Consider the following 21625-nt stretch of genomic DNA (forward strand, 5'->3'; position numbering starts at 1 on the left):
CACACCTGGAATTGCACTAGGCCCTGGAGGTAGAAATGTGGGGTAAAGCAGAAATAACCGTAGGATACAGCTGACCTTAGGAAGTACCAAAGTTAAGGTTCTTGCTCAGAATGCTTTGGGAGTTGGGAGTAGGGAGGGCTCATGGGCAGCTAAAGCCGCCAGTGACCTCATTATACAATATTTAGGTTATCATATTTTTCTCTGCCTAGAAAAGTGGCTCCCCCACATTTCCACTGGGGCGAATGCATTAAGTGACGCGCCTAATCCGTATGGACCACTTTGGGTTTGCTGGAAGGCACCACCTAAACAGCAGTTATTACCACTGTTGTGCACAAGTCTGGAGCCTTCTGCTTTCCTTTTCTCTGGCTTCCAAAGTCTGGTTCCCTTCTGTTACTTTTATCCCGGCCCTGCAAATGAGCACAGGTTCACAGCCCAGGCGCCCGACTCTGAATCTAAGGCAAGCTCTGGACCGCTGCACGTGCACCCTGAGCCCCCTCGACTCTGGGCCGGTTCCTTCTCCCGCCCATCCGGGTCTCCCTCTGCCCGGCGACGGCCAAGGACCGCACGGCTCCAAACCGGCCACCAGGTCCCCGTCCGCTCCTTCTACCCCCGCGCCCCGGCTCCCGGCCGCTGCAGCGGCGCGGGGCTGACCAGGCTTGGGAGGCCCGCTTTCGGCCGGGGCAGGGGAGGATCCAGCTTCCCCCCACCCCCACCCCCGCTCCCTCCCTCCCGGGCAGACCCCGAGGGGTCCCCTCCCCCCCGGCAAAAGTGGGGACCGGCTTCCAAGGTGACGGAGGACTCTTGAGAACGTGCGCCCGGGCAGGAAGGCCAGGCTGCCTCGGGACGGAGGCTCGACTCAGAAAACGCGCGGGCGCCAAGCCCCCCAGGTGAGGTTGCTTCTGCGGGGGCTTCGGGGAACAAGGTCCGTCCGCCCCGCGCGCTCTCCGCGGGGTGGCTGGGGAGGCAGGCAGGAGCTGGGCGCGCGGGGTAGGCGGCCGCCCCCGGACGCCCAGGCCGGGCTCCCCCGCGCCCGCCGCCGCAGCAGGTGGGGGCCCGGCGGCCCGGGGGCGGGGCCCGGCTCGGGGCGGAGCCGCGGCGGCGGCGGCGGCGGCGATCGCGGGGCGGTGCGGCCGGGGGCCGGAGCGGAGCCGGAGCCGGAGCCGGAGCCGCGAGCCGGAGCCGGAGCCGCGAGCCGGGCTGTCCGGGCGCCCGCGGAAGCTCGCGGCGCGCCGGGGTTGGGACCCGCCTGGCCGAGCGCGCCGGCGCCGCGACCGCAGACAAAGGCGTCTCTCGCGCCCGGGCCGCCGCGCTCTCGGGCTCTGCCTTGGGTAAGTGGCTCCCCCTCCGCTTTCTTTCTTCTCCCGCTGCCTGCCCCTCTCGGAGTTCTGCGGGTTCTGGAGAAGCCGGGCGAAGGGAAGAAATGCTACTTCCCCGCTCTCTCTGCACCCCTACCTCACCTTTATAAAAAACCCCAAACCCAACGGAAAACCAAGCAAATACCAAACTAGCGAGTTTCCGAGGGGGGGGGGGTGTCTCCCGCGGGACCGACGCGGCCGCGCTCAAGGACCCCTTTCCTCGGCCGACCGCGCGCGGGGGCTGTCCCTGGATCTGCGGTTCCGATGGGAAGGTTGCCACTGGGCGTCCCCGGGGGGTGTGTAGTGCAGGAGAATTTAGGGACCGGGTGCTGGGGGGGGACCCCACCCCTGCGGGCAGTTCCGCGCGTTTGGGGGCTCCGAGGGGCGGTTCGTATTGCGAGTTCGAATTGGGATCTTGGTTGTGGGGTCTGCCCCAGTCCCCTAGCATCTTCTCCCCTAGCCGCCTTCGCGCTTCGTTCAGGGGTTACTATAGCGCCCCCCACGCCCCACCCGACTGAGGCTTCCACTCTGCCCCTCGCGGCCCCAGGGCGGGGGCTCGGGGTGCCCGGGAGAGCTGGGAGGGAGGGAGGCAGCCCCGCCGCTTCCTCCGGCTCGGCAATCCCCAGCCCGAATGCGCTGGGGAGGGCGGGCAGCTGCCGGCAGCCGGTCGGGTTTGACCACGCAGCCCGGTCCTGGGCCAGCTCCCCCAGCCTCTTCCCTGGCTGCTCTCCACCGGAAAGCAATCGGAAGCCCAGCTGGCGTTTGCTTTTGTTCTGCCCGCAACTCTCCGGAATCCGAGAAGCCTGGGTGGGCGGGTGCCCCGGGAGGGGGCCGTTGCGGGAGCTTCAGGTGCAGCCCCGAAGTGACAAGTGGAGGCGGCAGCCGTTGCCCGCCCCTGGGTGGGGAATGGGTCCCGATCGCTAATCAATGCCCGAGAGCAGGCGGTGCGTCCGCGGCTCCGGAAAAAGCGCGCTGTGCGCGGCGGCCGCGCACTGTCACGCGCCTCTCCAGCACTCTCAAAAGCGCTACCTCGAGACGCGCATTTCCATTCATGGATCTCTGCCTGGGATTTGACTAATGTCACCTCTGCCCGAGTTCTCTGGGGAGCGAGCGTCTACCACTATGAGATTTAATAGCCATTTACAGGGGGCCTACTATGTGCAAGGCAGCAGTCCTAGGATCGTCTTAATTTAAAAGTATTTATTGAGCATCTACTAGGTACGAAGTAGATGTGTTACAAACATTTCAATTTAGCAGATATTTATTGAGTGCTTCCTGTTTTCAAGGTAGTTGTGCTGTGACCTTATTTTAATAGGTATCTCCTGAACACCTTGTGTGTAGAAAGGTTTTGTGTGTGTGTGTGTGTGTGTGTGTGTGTGTGTTCTGAAGGATTGCCCAGCCTACTTTTAGGAGACATATGGAAGCAAAGGAGAGAATGTGTCTTTGGACCCTTCAGTCTTCAGTTCCTTTAGTAGCCTACATTTTACCTTTTCTGGACTGCTTGTCATGTGGGGTAGGAAGAGCTTGTCTTCTATACTAGAGCTTGAGGGGTTGGAGGGGAGCAGGGCAGAATAATGCAAAGGCCTACTCTGGGACCCCTTTCCAATTCACTTTACTTACATGGCCAGGGGCTTGGGGTGGGGGAGACGTTGTCAATTCCTTTGTGCAAAGCACCATGCTAGTTACTGCAATGAATTAAAGGTTAATAGGGCAAAGTCCTGATAGTCAAAGGGATAGACAATCAGTGGTGAGGACAGAAAGACAGACAAAAGGACAACCAACTAAATAAACCATGAAGGGGGTGGCGGAAGGCACAAAGATAGGTCCAGCCTGGACCTTCCAACTCCTAGTTCCAAATTGGTGACAACAGGTGGGGTGAGGATATCTTTAAAATCCCGTCATTTGGGTGGCTAGGGGCTAAGTGAAAGAATCAAATGGTCTGAGGGTCCTTCCTGCTAAGAGATATGATGACTCTATTATTCTGATCATCTTGGGATCCTGACACTCACTGGAATATCCAGATTGTCAAGAAAACTGTGGGCCATCAGTCTCTTGGCAAATATTTGAGCACTTATGTTTCATATAGGCTGCTATCAGGGAGATATAATCTAAGATGTAGTCTTTGTCATAAAGGACTTTTTTTTTTTTTAGTGTTTATTTATTTTTGAGAGAGAGACACAGAGTGTGAATGGAGGAGGGGCAGAGAGAGAGGGAGAGAGAGAATCCAAAGCAGGCTCCAGGCTCCGAACTGTCAGCACAGAGCCCAACTCAGGGCTTGAACCCACCAACTGTGAGATCATGACCTGAACTAAAGTTGGGCATTTAACCGACTAGGCCACCCAGGCACCCCAGTCATGAAGGACTTAACAGAGTTCTTGAGATAAACACATAAAAAGACTGCTTGCAAGGCAAACTTGAAAAGCCAGGAGCAAATTCGTCCTAGAATTTAATGTCAAAACAAGTTCTGTGCTCATGGTGTTGTGGCTTTCCTCTTATCAGATGGTGAGAACTGCTGTATGTCTAGTGTGTTCATCTTTCTGCCTTGGGCTCCAGCAATTCCTAGGCACTGCTTGATCCCAGCTTCTTGGTACAGTGCTCTTTTTCTTCCCAAATTATTTCCAGTTTCCCTCTTAAATTCTTTTTATTGTTATTATTTTAATGTCTATTTATTTTTGAGAAGAGAGAGACAGAGCATGAGCGGGGGAGGAGTGAGAAAGAGGGAGACACAGAATCCGAAGCAGGCTCCAGGCTCCAAGCTGTCAGCACAGAGCCGGCCACGGGGCTCGAACTCACGGACCGTGAGATCACGACCTGAGCCGAGGTCGGACGCTTAGCTGACTGAGCCACCCAGGCGCCCCTCTCTTAAATTCTTTTTAAACAACATTATCATATTTTTTGTTATTAACTCCAAAGCCCCCCTCAAATCCTTCCTGAAAGGAGGCCCATTATAAAAGGTACATAGGAAATGTGATAAGCACTAGGTGAGTGGCTTCAGGCCTCCTTTACCTAAGAGAAGAGCAGAGGAAAACCCCACAGGGGCCGAAATCAGGAATGTGCAGAGAAAACAAAAACTGACCTTGCGAGATGGAACAGGATTCAAAGGGGCAGAAGAGACCTCAAACCAAGGCTTCCTCCCAAATTGAGAAAAATGGTGTAAGCAGAGGTGTGAAGGGAAACGAGCCAGTAGTTTGATCCTTCTTCATCTAGAATAGTTTCCATTCATTCAACAAAGAAATGGTGCCTGAGCATTTTACTCTGTGTCCGGGACTCTGCTGGGTGTGGGGGGTGATGGGCTCCACCCGGCACAGTTTGGGGTTCCCTGTGATCTCAGGGCCGGCGAGGACCTTTGTCTCCTGTTCACTCCTGGGATGGTGCTGGATCCCTGCCGTTCTTTCGAGCATTCCTGGCGTTTTTTCACCTGAGCTGAACTTGATTGTAATCTTCTCCAAGGCTAAGAATGTGACTTCTTTTTTTCTCTCTGCATCCCTCCCTCCCTGCAGGCTCAGGCTTATCTGTAGAGGACATTTATCTCAGGACATTGTCTCGCCCACTTCACCATTTCCCTACCTCATCCGGGCCCATTATTGCTTCCTTTGCGCTTACCACTTTCAGCTGCTCAGAGCCTTTCCCTGTATGGAAACTCAGGGGAAAAACAATCTGTCATCAGTCACTTTCTCTTGAAGATGAATGTAGGTCACTGTCCTCCCTTCCGGGGGTCTTTGTGCTGTAAGCCTCATTGGAATGAAAGGCTTTGTCCGCCAGGAGAGGATTTCAGGCACAGCAAGTGGGTGTTGGAGGTGATTGGGGAGGCAAAATCCCCTTCCTGGTGCTCCTGAGATTATGCTACACCTCCTCGCGTAGCCACTCTTGGCAAGGGTCTCTGCAGTCCCGTGTGACCCATGAAAATCTGGAGCCTTCCATGCTTCATATCATGGTGTGGTGGCTAAAGTCAGATCGCCGCCCCGCCTCAACTGTCTGTCAACCTGGCCTTTGCCTGCTCTAGTGTTTAAAGGTTAATCGTTTTCCAAGCAGAATCCTTGCTTCTTTACCTGTCTATACATGCCCACTATTTTAAGGCAGAGATTCTCAGCCTGAGTGCTATCGATGTTGTGGGCTGAATAATTTTTTGGTCACGGGAAACTGCCCTGTGCATTGTAGAACGTTTATCGGTATCCCTGGCCTCTACCCAGCAGATACCAGTAGCGTGCCCTCCCCCACCCCAAATTGTGACAGTCAAAAATGTCTCTGGTTGTTGCTGGATGTCCCCTGAGAAGCAAAATCACCCTTGATTGAGAACCACTGTTTGTTTTGTTTTGTTTTTAATGTTTATTTCTTTTTGAGAGAGACAGGGGGAGACAGAGACAGCGGGAGCAGAGGAGGGGCAGAGAGAGAGAGAGAAAAACACAGAATCCGAAGCATTCTTTGCTGAGCTGTCAGCACAGAGCCTGACACGGGGTTCGAACTCATGAGCGGTGGTGAGGTCATGACTGGGCCAAAGTTGGATGCTCAACCAACTCAGCCACCCAGGCACTGAGAACCACTGTTTTAAGGGGTATTAGTTAATACATACCATTCTGTACAACTTCCTACTTTTCTGGGAGAGGCCTGATTTAATGTAACTTGGTTCTTTTTGGTCAAGGTGACTTAGTAAATGTGAAGTTAACTTTGTAGAACTTTCCATATGAATAATTGCATAAGTCAGCGAAGCATCTCTTGTCATCCCACATAGTCGAATCTGCCCATTATGTTAAGTCAATCTTTTGAGGCAAAAAAAAAAAAAAAAGCAAAACTCAAATTCTTCCCCTAGCATGTGGCTGATTAATATGCCAGAAATATGGGTAGCAGAACCGCCACAGGGAGCTACCATTGCCCACAGGGTCGTCCCAGCCGCTGCTTGGGCAGTGGCTGGTGAGCAGCATTGGGGAGGGAGGTGGGGAGAGGATCCAGTTCTGATGGGACAGGATGCTTATGTAATTTGAGGGTCACCTTTAAGGAAAAGACAAGATGACCAGATGGCAGCGTTGCTGGGGCACTGGAAGGGTCCTGTGCAAGAGGGGTTTCAGTTTCATTAGCTTTAAGTGAAGCTGTCTCTGGAAAGATTTGAGGAGCCACGGGACAGCTGTGGCCGCAGGGATAGGAAGGTAGAGACTTGCCTCTACCGATGATGGCAGGAGCTAAGGGAAGCTTGTCAAAGACTTGGCATGCCTAGAGAGCATGGATCAGGATGGAATTGCTAAATGCAGGGTGGCCTGTGCTTCTGTTACCGTTTGTCCTCAGAAGTAGACTTTTGGAGCTTCGGCGACTCTGGGTCAGCATTAGCATCAGCAGCATCTTTGTAGGATGGAAGCTGGGGCAAGGTTGGTTCAAGTTTAGCAGGAAGCTGTGTGAGCTCCCTTCATGGACAGAAGTAACTTCATGCACATTGTGAGTGAGGTTGGCCCAGTGCCCAAGTTTATTGATTCAGAAAGCAAATGAAACTCTTTTTCAGTATATTATAATGGTATGTGGAGAGTTTACCGTAAGATTTCATTGATTCAGCCTTCTTTTTTGGAATACCCAAGACTGGGATGAGACTTCTCCTTGCATTGCAACAGGCTAGGTAGGAAATACCTTTTGGGGGCGGGGGGAGGCAAGTAATCGAAGTACTTGAAAACTTAATAAAACAAACCAAAACAAAAATCCCTATATTTCAGACTTTTCATTCATTCACAATCTTTTCCCTTAATTTAAATCGACCTACCTTCAGTGAGGAATAGAACGTGCTATGATTATTGCCATAGTATGTAAATGGGCCTGGTTGTAGGTGAAACTGAACTGTCAATATGTCAGGGTCTAGAGTTAACAAAAATAAAAAGACTCGCTACGAGAAGATTTATTATAGGAGGGATTTTTAAAAAAATAGCTGGTTTTCCATTTGTGTTTACACGGATTTGATTTTTACACAGTTTTTCAAGAGTCAAGACCTGTTTGGAGATTTGGGGTCAAATCTACACACAATCACAGAGCTTAAAGCTGCAAGGGATTTAGGGGATCAGTGAGCAGTGAGCAGCTCTCCTTGTGTCATTGAATGCACGGAGAAACTGAGGCCGAGAGAAGTTAGGTGGCTTGCCAGGGTTGTACAAAGGTTACTGCTAAGCTTGGGTTCGGGGTGAAGAGTTTGCGCCGTCCCCTTTGACACCCATTGTGACTGAAAAATTGTTCCGACTTCCTGGTTGCCAGCGCGTGTTAGTGGAGGGAGGTCCTGGCAGGAAGAGTTTCCGGGTCATCTAATCCTGGTGGAACCAATCATTAGTTCACACTGATTTCACCTATGCCAAAGGTATGTGTGCATATGAGTCGTACTGAAAAGAACCAGGAGAAAGCGCCAACAGTTGACTTGGTGAAATGAGATTATTTGACAAACCTTCTTATGTACAGCACAGTGACTACACTTAATAATACTGTATTGTGTAGTGGAAAGTTGTTTTGTTAAGGAGTAGAACGTAAAAGTTCTCACCACAAGAAAAAAAAATTTGTAACTGTGTGTGGTGGTGGATGTTAATTCGACTTACTGTGGTGGTCATTTCACAGTATATACAAATACTGAATCATTACATTGTACACCTGAAACTAATATAATGTTATATGCCAATTATATCTCAATAAAATTTTTTAAATTAAAAAAAACCTTCCTTTAATGTTCTTTGATAATGGCCTTATAGTAAATAATTAGAAAAAAACCCCATTTATTTCCCTATTTAGAAAAGTACTATATATGCATTATGAGAAGTAGCAAGAAAAATTTTAAAATCCTACCATGATCCTTTGACCCAATCATATTTTTGCTATGCTTTAGTGTTTTTTCCCCTCAGCTCAAGTTTTAAGAGATCATACTGTACATGTGATTGTAATTCATATCTTTTTAGTTAGTATTATAACAATTTCCATGTTTTTACAAACTCTTTGTAAACATAACTTTAAAGAAATTTTTTTCACTTTATTTTAGAGAGAGAGAGAGGGGGAGAGGGGCAGAAGGGGAGAGAGAGAAAGAGAGAGAGAGGGAATCTTAATTAGGCTCCACATTACGCATGGAGCCCATCATGGGGCTTGATTCCATGACCCTGGGATCATGACTGGAGCCAAAACCAAGAGTCGGATGCTCAATGGACTGAGCCATCCAGGCACCCCAGTAAACATAACTTTTAAAGGCTGCACAATTCAATATTAGTGAATATCATTTGCTCCCAGTTTCTCACTGCTGTATCATTGCAATGAGCAACTTTGTGTCCATAGTTTTTCTACAATTTGGATTGTTTTCTTGGTATACATTTCCAGGTAGTGAAACTACTCAACCAAGAGTGGAATGTACCATGCTAACCAATTGCGTTCCAAAAATGGAAATGATTTTACCACATTGTTGGTAGCATAGGGTATTTGATTTTTTAAGAATTATCAATTTGATAAGTGGAAAATATGTCACTATTGCTTTCACTTGCATTTTGGTTACCACTATAGCTAAACATTTCTCTGTAATATTACCTGTTTGTATCTTTTGTTGATTATCTGTTTTTCTGTTTGGGGTTAGTGGTTTGAGAAATTGATCTGCATATTTAAAACCCATTTTTTAAAAGAAAAGACAAACTTTTGAGCTTCTGGATATCCTATGAAGAGTTCTGTCCAACCCTAATGTTCCACAGTTCCAACGTTTCCAGTTTTGTGTTTTAGGCTAAACTCTTTTTGTTCATAGTGGTGAAGCTGCCTGTTGAGTTCCTGAAGTAAGGTTGGGTGGACAGGGAGCTCGATCCCCTTGGTATCAGCCAACATACACGGAGCACAGAGTCAGTGCTTCACAGTTGTTAACCCTCGGTTCTTACAACAGCTTGTGAAGTGGGAACTATTTTACTATATCCATTCACACGTGAGGAGAGTGATGCACAGAAAGGTAAAATAACTGTAGTTGCATATTCTTTTTAAAAAGTTCTGATCAGGGACACACTGGCTGGCTCAGTCGGTTAAGCGACTGACTTCGGCTCAGGTCGTGATCTCGTGGTGAGTTCCAGCCCCACATCGGGGTCTGTGCTGATGGCTCAGAGCCTGGAGCCTGTTTCGGATTCTGTGTCTCCCTCTCTCTCTCTCTCTCTGCCCTCCTCCGACTCGTCCTCTGTCTCTCTTACTCTCAAAAATAAATAAAACATAAAAAAAATTAAAAATGATAATAAAATAAAAAGTTCTGATCCCCAAAAGTTCTGAGAACCAATGTGTTCTCCCCACACATTCAAGCTATTCGTGGACACTAGCTGGCTGTCCTATGGTTCAACTCAATTCTGACTTATCTACCCGGAGATAGCATCAGCTTCCACAGGATATGGGCTCAGTCTCACAAGACTACCTTCCACCTCAGAAGCCAATTGCAAGCCCAGCTTGTCACCTCTGTTTCTGAGTGACTGGCTGTAAATCAGAAGTTCCCCCTACCCACTCCTTGGCTTCAGTTAATTTGCTGGAATGGCTCAGAACTCAGGAAACCTGTTGACTCACTGGATTACTGGTTTATTATGAAGGATATTAAAGAGTATGAATCAACAGCCAGATGAAGAGATACATAGGGTGAGGTCCCAAACAAAGGAGTTTCTCGTTGAGTTTGGGGCCAGGCACAGTGATTAATATGGAAGCGTTCAGATTCCCCAAATGGAAGCTCTCTGAACTCCTTCTGTTTGGAATTTTACAGAGGTTGTATTACATAGTCATGATAGGTTAAATCATTGGCCATTGGTGATTGATTCAACCTCCAGCCCTTCTCCCCTACTTGGAAGTCAGGGAGTAGGACTGAAAGTTCATCCCTGCATTCATGGTTAGTTCTCTTGGCAACCAGCCCCTATTCTTAGGTACTTTCCAAGAGTCACCTGCTTAACACGTACCCAGGTGTGGCAAAGAGTGGGGCTTTTTGTGAGTACCAAGAGACCTATTTCACCTTTTTGGCTCGCAGTGATTTCAGGAACTGAGGACAGAGGCTAAATATTATGAAAAAAGATGTTCCCATTGCTCTTCTAGCTCAGGAAATTTCCAAGGTTTGAGGGGCTGTGAACCAGGAACTGTGGCTGTAGATGAAGACCAACTATGTGTGAGAAATAGGCTTTGGTCATCTGAATCGCCAAATACGTATTTCCTATAAATCACGATATTGCACCTTTTAACCGCTGTTATTCTACCTCTGGATCTTCGTTAAGGTGACCTGCCTCAGTGGTGTAGTTGGTCTTTGAGGGAGCTGAGCTTAGGGTTATTAGCAACTTCCTCTGAACTCCCTTGCCTATTTCTGGGAGAACTTTGTATTGCAAGGTCATTTTACTGTCTTAAATTTCCTTACTATATTTTTAATGTCTCTTACCCTCTTTCCTGTACTTTCCACCTTTTTTATATCTCTTAGCTACATTCTGATAGTTCTTCTGACCTATCTTCTAAATCACACCGTGTCTCTTCAGCTATATCTAATCTGCAGATAAATCCATCTCTCACATTGTTAATTTGAGTTACTGAATATCAATTCTAGAATTCCTAGTTCTTTTTCTAGATCTTTAATGGCACTTTTATATCGTTCCTATTTCCTTGTTTTGAACTCTTTAAGCCCAATTTGAATCTCCATGAGCATAGTAAGTACAGTTGTTTTCCATTTTGTGTGTCATAATTTTTCCATCTGGAATACTTACGCAGCTGTTTTTTCCGTCTGTGATTTGTTCTGATTATCATGCTGGTTCATATTATGGTATATCTCCTTATGTGCCTGACTATCTTTGAACGTGTGCTAGATATTGTTTTGAAGAAATATTTGCGTGAATATCAGCTCATCAATTTTAAGATGTATTTTTCGTCACCCTTTAATCTCTGAAATTCAGATGTGATTTACAGTTGACGGAGTCCTACATTTATAGGTGGTACCTAAAATAGTAGGTACCTAACATTTTTTCTTTTTCTTTTTCACCAGTACCTGAAATAGTAGTGCAGCCATATAATTAGTGATATTTAAGATTGATGAAATGCAGTACTTTGAGGCGTTGAGTGGTGCTGATAAAAATGACAGTTCTAGAGAGGATTTTAAATAGCTTCTTCAGGCTTTTTGGGGTACCAGCAATTCTGGATCAATCTGGGGACTTGAGATTTTCTAGCCCACCCACATCACATGAAACCAGACCAGTTTGTTTTTGTTTTCTCTTATTCCTAGGGTCCCAACCATAAGTATAAAGTGGTTACCAGGTCTTAACCCTAGGGATGCCCTGGGCCCCTGACCCTATAAGGCTTCTAGAAGAGCTGCTCTGCTTCCTCCCTTCCTCTGACTGGATTAACAGTCCCTCTGATGGGGTAAAAGTGGTCCCTCATCCCCAGGCCCACATCTTTGGATCTCCTTCTCCCAGATCTTACATTCGAAGACCCTCCCCATCCTGTTAGCTCTTCTGTGCTTTTAGGAGAGATTTTTTAAAAACTCTTTTGTCCATATTTCTCTGTTGTGTTCATTGGGAAGTTTAGTTCAAATTACCCAGTTCACCACGGCCGGAAAGGAGGCAGAAGTGAGTCTGAACTACCTTAGAGACTGACGGGAGAGGAGCACAAAACAGCTGCTGCCCTTTGCCTGCCCATGACCAGAGAACTTTCTCCACCACTCCCAGTATGTCCTGGTCACAGCTGGAAAGCCAAGGTTGGGATGAATACATTCCTGCAAAGGCCCAAGCTAAATGTAGATGTATTTCCCTACATAGATGAGACTAATCGTTCAGGCTTTTCCTAATAAGGCAGGTGACCTGGCAGCGAAAGCTGTTGCAGGAATGGCATCTGGAGCCCCATCAGTCATCAGTCTCCATCTGGCTTCTTCCTTCTCGTCCACACCGGCCCCCAGAAAGATGTGAATTTAGGACCAAAGGACATAGTGAGGGAAGAAGATGCTTTCTATTCCAGCAACTGCTAAGAAGTAAGACAAGTAGACTGTGTTTTAGCTAGGTGAGATTTCTTCCATTCGACATGGTGCCCAACAATTCTATATGGGAAGCAGAATTTTCACCCATGGCCAGGGCTAGTCCTTGTGGAGACTAAACTATTCGTGTCCAGGCTCAGGAGTCGGGGTGGCCCTTCTGGGGACTCGTGTGGAATCTAACGCTTCAAAAGAAGCTTATGTAATCCTTTCTGGCTTTTAGAAGTCACATGCTTTTCCGTGTGTTCTCAGGCTCACTAGCCAAATGTATTTCCCCCCTACCTTCCTCCAACTCTCAGAGATGTTTTTCCCAACTTTCCTAAAGCCAGAGCATTTTACGGTGAAAAAAACACAATGTGCTAAGTTTGAAAAGGTTGGGCAGAGAGGCATGGAATGCTGGGAATCCCTCTCCACCACCTTACTCCACTTACCTTCCCAGAGCATCCATTGCCTTGTTTTAAAGGAGGCTGTTATTTTTATTTGGGGGGGGGGGGGACCTTTCTCCCTGGGGAACCTCAGAGCTGTCCTCTCAGAAAATTGTCATCAGCCCAGGAAACCACAAGTCAACTCTCACTCTTCAGGTGTGTAGCTGTTGGGTGAAGCAAAGATCCCTACTGTGCCAGTAGGGATCTGCCCCTCTGGAAAGGGCTTGTTTTGCGGGAGGGTATCCCCACCAACTTTTGGGAGACCACTGTATACCATGAGACATTTTTGGTATTCCACGATGATTTATCCAGCTTATTTTTATTTTAATCTGATAGTAGTTCACCCATAGGAAAGATTATATATAACTCAGTCCACTCTTAGCCAGAAATAGAAATCCTCCAATTAGGCTTTAATAACCGTCCCTTAGAACAAATCTGTGGTTCCATTCCCAGGTAGTTCTAGATTGTGACTGATCCCTTTGGAAAAAACGATAAATGACTTAATTAATTTTGAAGAAGCAAACTTTCTATTCTCCCAGAAAATGTACCCTCCCATGATTATTTTTAGAGGCAGAATTACTATAAAGCCCTACCGGCCATAAGAATTTATGAACCATGATGTCTGAAAACTCTTCAGCCTGAAAGAAGTAAATTAATTCCTCCAGCATGATTCACGTTAGGTGCAAGTCCAAATTTCTTTTATTTATCAGTAACATAGGCTCTTAAAGTTTTTTTTTCTAAAGATTTGTAGGTATTTTGAGATCCATCAAGGCCTCAAAATTTCTATTGTCAGATTTCCCATTTATTTGAATTTAATTTTTTTCCAGCCGTTTGGAGACCATTTTGTCTGCTAATAAGAGATAATATGCTATGATTTCAGTAACATATGTGAGAACCACAGGGAGTTCAGACAAAGTTAGCCAAGCAAATCTCTGTACTTGTCATAGAGACCAGCACATTGCCTTTTCTGTGTGGTGGCAATGGCACTTTTTACCAAATATTCAGACATTTTTAGACGACTCAGAGCAGCAAAGCATTATAGCACTTTCAGCAGGAAAAAAAAAAAAAAAGAAATTCAGAAATAGAAAATGATTTTATTTGTAAGAGGAGAATCAGGAAGATGATTGTAGTAAACCACTTTGGAAGAGGAGGTGAGAAATACAGAACAATAGAGTAACTACACTCAACTGCTTTGAGCTTTCCAGATTGGAAGAGAGCAAAGGAGAAATGTCTTGACCATTATTACAGAGTTTTAATACCCATTGTGTAGGACTCGAAGGGGGCTTGAGCAGTCCCACCCATCTGCTATGTAATAAAGCCAGTGAAATGTGTGCCATCGAAATGACAAGAACCTTAGGATGTAGGAGTAAGGAGAGAGACCATTTTTTAACAGTGTGAGCGAGAGTATGTCTGGTAAATAGTCCTGGGCATCTCATGGCCTAAATAACTGTTCATTTTTTCTCTACATTACCATATTCTTGGGCTGAATGGAGATTAAAGACAAATAAAAAACCCTTGGGTCCTTGTTAATTTTGTTGGATGAAGGATGACAGGGAGTTATGTGTCCAATGTGAAAATGCTTTTAATTTATTAAATTGCTTTAGCTAATAGCTTAAAGTCTTGTTTTTAAATTTTTGCGTATACATTCATTCTTTAAAAGTTATTCAGTGAATTTGTTAATGCTGAAAACCCCTCTTTTTTTTATGAGCATTCTTTGCAAGTGAACTTGAAATGAATGTATGGAACCAGAGGAGATAAAAAAAATCATTGACTTCTCTATTCCATTTTTCAGAAGCAGATCTGCAGAACCAAAGGTGTATTTATCAGTCTTCTCAGGGCTGACTTTTCTCTTATTTAACCAAAAACAATATGGTATTTTGCTCTACACTCCTGAATTCAAGAATTGGCGGGACGCCTGGGTGGCACAGTCGGTTAAGCGTCCGACTTCAGCCAGGTCACGATCTCGCGGCCCGTGAGTTCGAGCCCTGCGTCAGGCTCTGGGCTGATGGCTCAGAGCCTGGAGCCTGTTTCCGATTCTGTGTCTCCCTCTCTCTCTGCCCCTCCCCCGTTCATGCTCTGTCTCTCTCTGTCCCAAAAATAAAATAAACGTTGAAAAAAAAAATTAAAAAAAAAAATGAGAAAAAAAAAAAAAAGAATTGGCTTCCATAGCCTATTAAATAACCTTGTTCTGTTCCCCTTTCCTACTGGTAAGAAATAATAATAGCATTATTATTTAATTATCACCACTAAAAGCAATGTCAGATTTCAGTAATCTAAAACTGTATGGCCTTAAACTGAGATTATTTGAAATAAGATCTTTCCTCTCCAGTAATGGATACCTAGAAAAGAAGGTGTCTAGCTGTAGATAGAGGGGGTAGATACAAGACCGTGTACACGTATAATTATGATCATGAGCCAGTCTCCAGCTTTTTTCTGGAAGGATACATAAGCTGTTGTTAGTCGTGGTAAAGTAGGAAGCACCTGGGGATCGAGAGGGGTGAGGGAAGGAAGGCATTTTTTATTTTTATCTTATACCTTTTTATACTATTTAATTAAAACAATAAACACATTTTTATTTAGTAAGTAACTAAGGGGAAAATTAAGAAGGTGAGAGAAAGAAAAGAAGCCACTGTGTAGGATGGCCCATCAGTTCTGAATTTTATCTCTAGACGTCTTTCTCGGCAGAAATTCTGGTTTTTAGACATCCTCAGATCAAAATCGATAGGGACACATGCTCAGTAGGTCCTCCCCAGCTTTGTGTACCTTCCACTAGACAGCATTTTATCAAGCCCTCTCTGTAATGCTGGTGTTTTCTTTGTGCCTCCCAGTGGCCTGTCCAGTACGTTGGGTCCGTGTTATAGGATTCCCACTTGGCAGATGGGAAGCCTTGAGCTTGGGGAAGATGGGTGGCTTGTCTTATGCAACAGAATCACTACCTGGGAAGTCCAGAATTAGAAGCTGTGTTCAGTGTTCTTTTAACCCTAACTTGACTAGAAACTTTTTTTTTTTTAAGCTTATTTCTTTTGAGAGAGAGAGGAGGGGCAGAGGGATAGGGAGAAAGAGAGAATCCCAAGCAGGATCCACGTTGTCAGCACAGAGCCCAACGCGGGGCTCGAACTCATGAACCGTGAGATCATGACCTGAGCCGAAATCAAGAGTTGGATACTTAACCCACCAACCCATCCTAGAAACTTTAATAGAAAGAACTTTACTATTGCTTCTGGACAGGCTTTTCTAAATGCTCCAAGCTGCCTCCTCTCTGTTTTCATACCATAACATCTGTTTCATTTTCTTTAATCATGGTTAGATGTGTAATTGTTTTCCTCATTAATTTTATCAGCATAGGCCATCTCTCTTCTTTCCTTACCACATCTGGGACAGTATGGTGTGTATATTAGTTACTTAATCTTTGTTTTAGGGAATTGGTTACCCAAGGTACTTTCTCCCAAATAATTACCCATTTTTAGGAAAACAAAGTAATACTCTTAGTCATTTCCACTAGGCTAATGTCGTTGTCCACAAGCAAATTAGAACCACATGATGTTTGAACTGGAAGAAAACCATCTTTGCAAGAACTTATTCTCTTGCTTTATAATTGAGGAACCTGAAGATCAAATAACTTGTTCTGGATCACACAGGGAATTAGAGATGACATGGGACACAGAGCCCATGTCTTTTAACTTCCAGCCCAGCCTTCCTCCTGATGCAACAGTGATTACAGAGAATGATTCCCTTGGTCATCAGGCATGTAGATAAATGGTCAATGCTGGCAAAAAAAAAATAGGTCACACTAAATTAAAACTGTGCAGAGGTAATCTGAAGAGGAGGTGTTGGGCTTATTTTTCTAAGTTTTAATGATTTTGCAGGTGCGCCTTTTTTAAAAGCATGCCTGTTATATAAACATCAGCATTTCCACCAAAGGATTCACAGTAGATGGTAAGTATCCCAACCACATTTGTTTGCGTTTGAGTAAAAATCACCCTCACACATTGGGCAGATCGAGGCACACAGCATCAAAGTTGTGAAATGAGGAATAATAGTATTTTCTATCTTACCTATTGGTTTCTTAAAATGTGAGCCATGTCTGGCTCAGACCTGACCTGAGAAGTTACCTTCTTCTTCAGCAGAGAGCAAAGAGCCCTCTAATTCCTAAATTTAACCTTGGGCATTTAACCCTCAAAAGCCATTTCCAGTTTTCAAACATGCTGAGAAGGGAGCTGGAAAGATTTTTTTTTTTTTTTTTGGTCCGAAGGCACCCAAAGGAAAACCAGAGACATTCCAGAGAGAGAGAGACGGTACCCAAAGTGTGAGAACTATGGGAGCCCTGAGGGTAGGATTCACTAGTGAGAATGCCGTTTTTATGAATTATGTACCTTTTGTGCCATTCCCTGTCAGATTCATACAGCCAGTTCACACTAGCTCCGATAGGCAGGGCTGTAAACGATGTTGTGATAATGGATGTCTCTAAAAATTCCATTCGTGTGTGTGTTACACGCACATGCCCAGGCTCCAGCCCTCAAGACTGATGTATGTGGTTTGGGGGTGGGATCCAGACATCAGTATTTAAAACCATGGTTCCCCAGGGGTGCCTGGGTGGCTCAGTTGGTTAAGCGTCCGACTCTTGATTTTGGCTCAGGTCACGATCTCATCGTCCATGAGGTGGAGCCCTGCGTTGGGCCCTGCATTGACCGTGAGGAGCCTGCTTGGGATCCCCTCTCTCCCTCTCTCTCTCTGCTCTTCCCCACTCTCTCTCTCTCAAAAAAAAAAAAAAAGAATAACAACAACAACAACAACAACAAAACCCCACTGTTTCCTGAATTGGCTGCACGTTGGAATCCCTTGGGGAATTGTTAAAATGCTGTTGCCTGGGTCCAACTCCAGAGATTCTGGTTGAATTGGTCTGGGCTCTGGACTAGACATCAGAATGTTTTCAAAGCTCCTTGTCTGTTTCTGATAGGCAGCTAAGGTTGTAATTCACGGGTGAGTGAGACCTGGCTTATTACTCCGTGCATAGCAGGTGTTCAATAAAAATAAAGTATGAAGGGAAAGCTAGCTCCAAGGGCTTATAAGAAAAGTCAGTGCTAAAAAGTTGTCCATTTCTGGTTCTTTGGACATTCCCGTCGGCCCGAATGTGTTACGCAGTGATCTGACGTGGAGTGGGCGACAAAACCTAACACCTTCATCTCACCACCGTAGCCTTTGTTGTGGCCATCAGTGGCACGTTCAGCTGCAACCGACAGCCAGGGTCTTCCTAATTGCTCTGTTCCATTTTATCTACTTGTCACAAGAGTGGCGGCTCTGCCTGTCATGTGGATGTGTGTCTAACACTGTCCGATGTGTCTAACACTGTCCTTTGGAGAAAAATAGCCAGAAAGCGGCTTCTGTAAGAGCAAGGTGCTCCAGCCATGGATTTCGCCTGAGGTGAACTCTGTCCCGTGCAGCCAGCCGCTGCGAGAGCCCGCCCACTGCTCAGGGTTAGTGAGAGCTCCCTGAAGCACCGCTCGTGAGTTGCCTGGTTTCCTTTGTTCCCTAGGTGATTCTTGTTTAGTCCAAGGGGTACAGGGAGGGGAAGTATTTCCGCATCTGGCTCCAGTGAACGCAGCTGCTTTCAGCCGTGGAGAGGCTCCACCATCCTGGAGAAGGGGAACTTGCCAGGCAGAGCTTACTGAGCAGAATCTGAACTGCTCCCAGTGGCCTTTGAAGGCTCCCGGGCACCGGTTTTCAAACTTGAGTGTGCATTAGAATCCCTTGGAGAAGAGTTAAGCTACAGATTGCTGGGGCAACGCCCAGATTTCCTGATTGGGTAGGACTGGGCTGGGGCCCAAGAACTTTCATGCCTAACATCTTCTGGGGTGGTGCTGATTGCTGCTGCCCTTCGAGAACCACTGCTCTAGAAGGAAGGACACAGATGGCACCAGCGTTGTTTAGAGAAAGGACATTATTTGATTGCTGCAAGTCTACCTAAGGGTCATAAGATGGGGAATTAAAATGACCTCCCAGCCCGGGGCTTCCATGGTAGCTCATGGACAGGAGGCGTTGTGGCTCAGAGGTGGCTTCCGGGAGCAGGAATCTTGGAGGGTGGAATCTTGGAGGAGGAATAGGGTTTTGCCAGGTCAGGAACATGGAGCAGGGTTCCAGGAACGTCATGGGCAAAGGTGAGGGAGAACATGAGCGAGGCTGGCATGGGGAGCACACGTGGTTTAGGGTGTTTGGCAGGGAGAGAGCTTAGTCTGGATAAGCAGGCAGAGGCCAGATCCCGGGGCCGGCCCTCCGAGTAACATGATCAGATTTGCCCGCAAGCTGGAAAAACGTCCTGGCAGGACGGTGCGCCTGCAGCAGACACAGGAGCCCACCCAGGGAAGGGACCAGGCCACAGGGACGTTGCATCACCCTCTGCCTCTGCTCAGTATTTCAGACTTTTCAGAGCCGTTTCCAATAAGTGCTTTAACTGGCTTTTTGAACATTTACTGTGTGCTTTTATAGGGAACCAGGCAATCATTCTTTGTTCCCCCTACACAGATTGTTTCTCAAGGAAAAGTGAGTTAAAGTAAATGTCAAGGGCAGCCTTGAGGGGTCTGTGTGGAAATGAGTGGGGCAGGCCCACCGACTTAGCTTGGATGAGATCCTCTGCGGGTTGTGTCTCTTTTGGGGAGCTCTGGGTTTTTCTTTATTGGTTCTACCTAGGAGGCACGCCTCCCTCTCCTGCTCCTACCTTGAGAACAGATTACAGACCCAAGTCAGAGGCCAGCCGCCCACCTCCCAGCCCTTCAGTTTGGGGGCTTACCTAGGGGCAGTCTTCTAAATTGATAGTATGGAACCTGGGTGGCTCAGTCCGTTAAACGTCTGACTTCAGCTCAGGTCATGATCTCACAGCTTGTGAGTTTGAGCCCTGTGTCGGGCTCTGTGCTGACAGCTGGGAGCCTGGAGCCTGCTTCGGATTCCATGTCTCCCTCTCTCTCTGCCCCCCGCCTCAAAAATAAATAAACATTAAAAAAACATAAATTGATAGTGGCCTCTGGATGGCTCCTCTCCTGGGCATTAAGGAGAGACAGGAGTTTCTGAAACAGAGCGGGCCCCTCCTTGCCCGCTGCAGTGGTGAAGGAGTTGTGCCTGCAAAATGAACTTGTGTTCACCGAAGAGGGCCGCGTTCAGTAGGAGCAAGTGCAAAAGGTGTTGGCGGGAGCAAGTTCTCGTCTGCCCTGGCCCATCTGAGACAAGAGTCAACACTGATGGATTTCGCTTGTGGTACTTCTCACTTCATCTGGTAATGAAAGTTTGATTTGTGGTTTCGTCTCGTAGGGCTCTTCATCACGTCGTGATTGATCCATCTCCAACAAGTGGCTCTTGAGGAGATCGATTCCGCCAGGTCTCATCATGACCCAGAGAGACTAACAGATTTTTGTAGGCTCTGTCTCCCTTGCTGTACCCTTTCCTCTCAGGCTGGGGGGTCTCCCCATTGGCTGAGTTAGAGGCTCCCCTGGAAGCCGTGAGTGGGCTGCGGTTGGGGGAGACAGGGATCTAGACTGACGACCAGCCTCTATGAGCAGTCTGTGCTCTGAGGTAATGGCATCAAGATTGACAGGTCACCCGTTTCAAGGTGGCTTTTGCTGCTTTAGACCAACATGGTATATATGACAACAGCTTGCAGCGTGGGGAGCTGGCAGCCCGCCTCGGATTGAAAGGGTGGGTAAGAACAGAAAGTAGTGTCCATGTTTGTCCTGGTTGCTGGTCAGAGGAAGAGACATGCTGTCCAAAGAGACACGACCTGGATGCCTCACTGAGTGCTGTCCCAGACATTTTGCTAATGACATGCCCAACTGGACTCTTTTGACAGGGCTGCTAAAAATGTTTGGCTAGCTGTCCCAGGGGACTTTCCTTGAACTTTGGCTGACTAATGCAAAGCTGCTCTTATCCAGATCCCATCTGCTGTTTGTCCCTGAGTGAAGTTTGCTGTACTCTGGGCGCCATCTTGGAAGTCTTGTTCTTAGGTCATGGGGGGGGGGGGGAGGGGGTGCTGTGCCTTCTCTTTCTCTTTTTCATGATGTTTACTGTAAACATTTTAATCTGAGAAATTAAAGCTATGAAATAGCTGGTAGGAAAATTGCGTCATACCTTTAACGCTCATTTAACACCCTCTACCTCATTCGGCTACTCCAAGAAACCTGTTGAGAAAATAGGAGAGGTGTTATACCATCTCCGTGTCATGGACGGGAAACGGGTAGCAGGGAATGAATGTGTTGCCCAAAGTTTGGAGTAATTCACGAGGTCAAGAGTGAGAGCTGGAGCTCAGGCTTCTCAAGTCTCTACCACCAGAGCCTTCCAGCATCCCACTAGTTGTAGCCCCTGCATGGAGGCGTGGTGGATACTTCCAAAGAGTGTTGAGCAAGCCAAGTGGGAAGTAGGAGCACATAAAAGACTATTTAGCCTCTCAAGACCGCTGCTGAATAAAAGATTTTAGCTCTTTGCTGCACAGAAGGGTTTGGAATTCCCTGTCTAGATAACTGATGATGTCATTTACGTCAGTATTTCTGAGTGCTCTTTCTGAGACATTCTTTTTCATTTATTTACTGCTGCCTAACAAACCACCTCAAAACTTGGTGTCTTTTTTTTTTTTTTTTTAATTTTTTTTTTTCAATTTTTTTTTTTTTATTTATTTTTGGGACAGAGAGAGACAGAGCATGAACGGGGGAGGGGCAGAGAGAGAGGGAGACACAGAGTCGGAAACAGGCTCCAGGCTCCGAGCCATCAGCCCAGAGCCCGACGCGGGGCTCGAACTCACGGAGCGCGAGATCGTGACCTGGCTGAAGTCGGACGCTTAACCGACTGCGCCACCCAGGCGCCCCAAAACTTGGTGTCTTAATACAACAATGACTTACTATTTCTCACAGTTGTATAATTTGAGCAGTGCTTGG

The 21625-nt window shown here is 46.8% G+C and overlaps 1 protein-coding gene across 2 annotated transcripts in view; it reads left to right on the forward strand.

The window, feature by feature from the left end:
• The first annotated feature begins 1205 nt into the window (after nucleotides 1-1205).
• MAPK4 (mitogen-activated protein kinase 4) overlaps nucleotides 1206-21625 on the forward strand; it is a 152189-nt gene continuing 131769 nt past the window's right edge. For both annotated transcript variants that reach the window (XM_043558845.1, XM_043558847.1), the window contains exon 1: nucleotides 1206-1328. The gene's annotated coding sequence lies outside the window, so the exon portion shown is untranslated. The remainder of the gene's footprint in view (nucleotides 1329-21625) is intronic.

The sequence above is a fragment of the Prionailurus bengalensis genome, chromosome D3 (genome assembly GCF_016509475.1).
Source record: "Prionailurus bengalensis isolate Pbe53 chromosome D3, Fcat_Pben_1.1_paternal_pri, whole genome shotgun sequence".
In the NCBI taxonomy this organism is placed as follows: domain Eukaryota; kingdom Metazoa; phylum Chordata; class Mammalia; order Carnivora; family Felidae; genus Prionailurus; species Prionailurus bengalensis.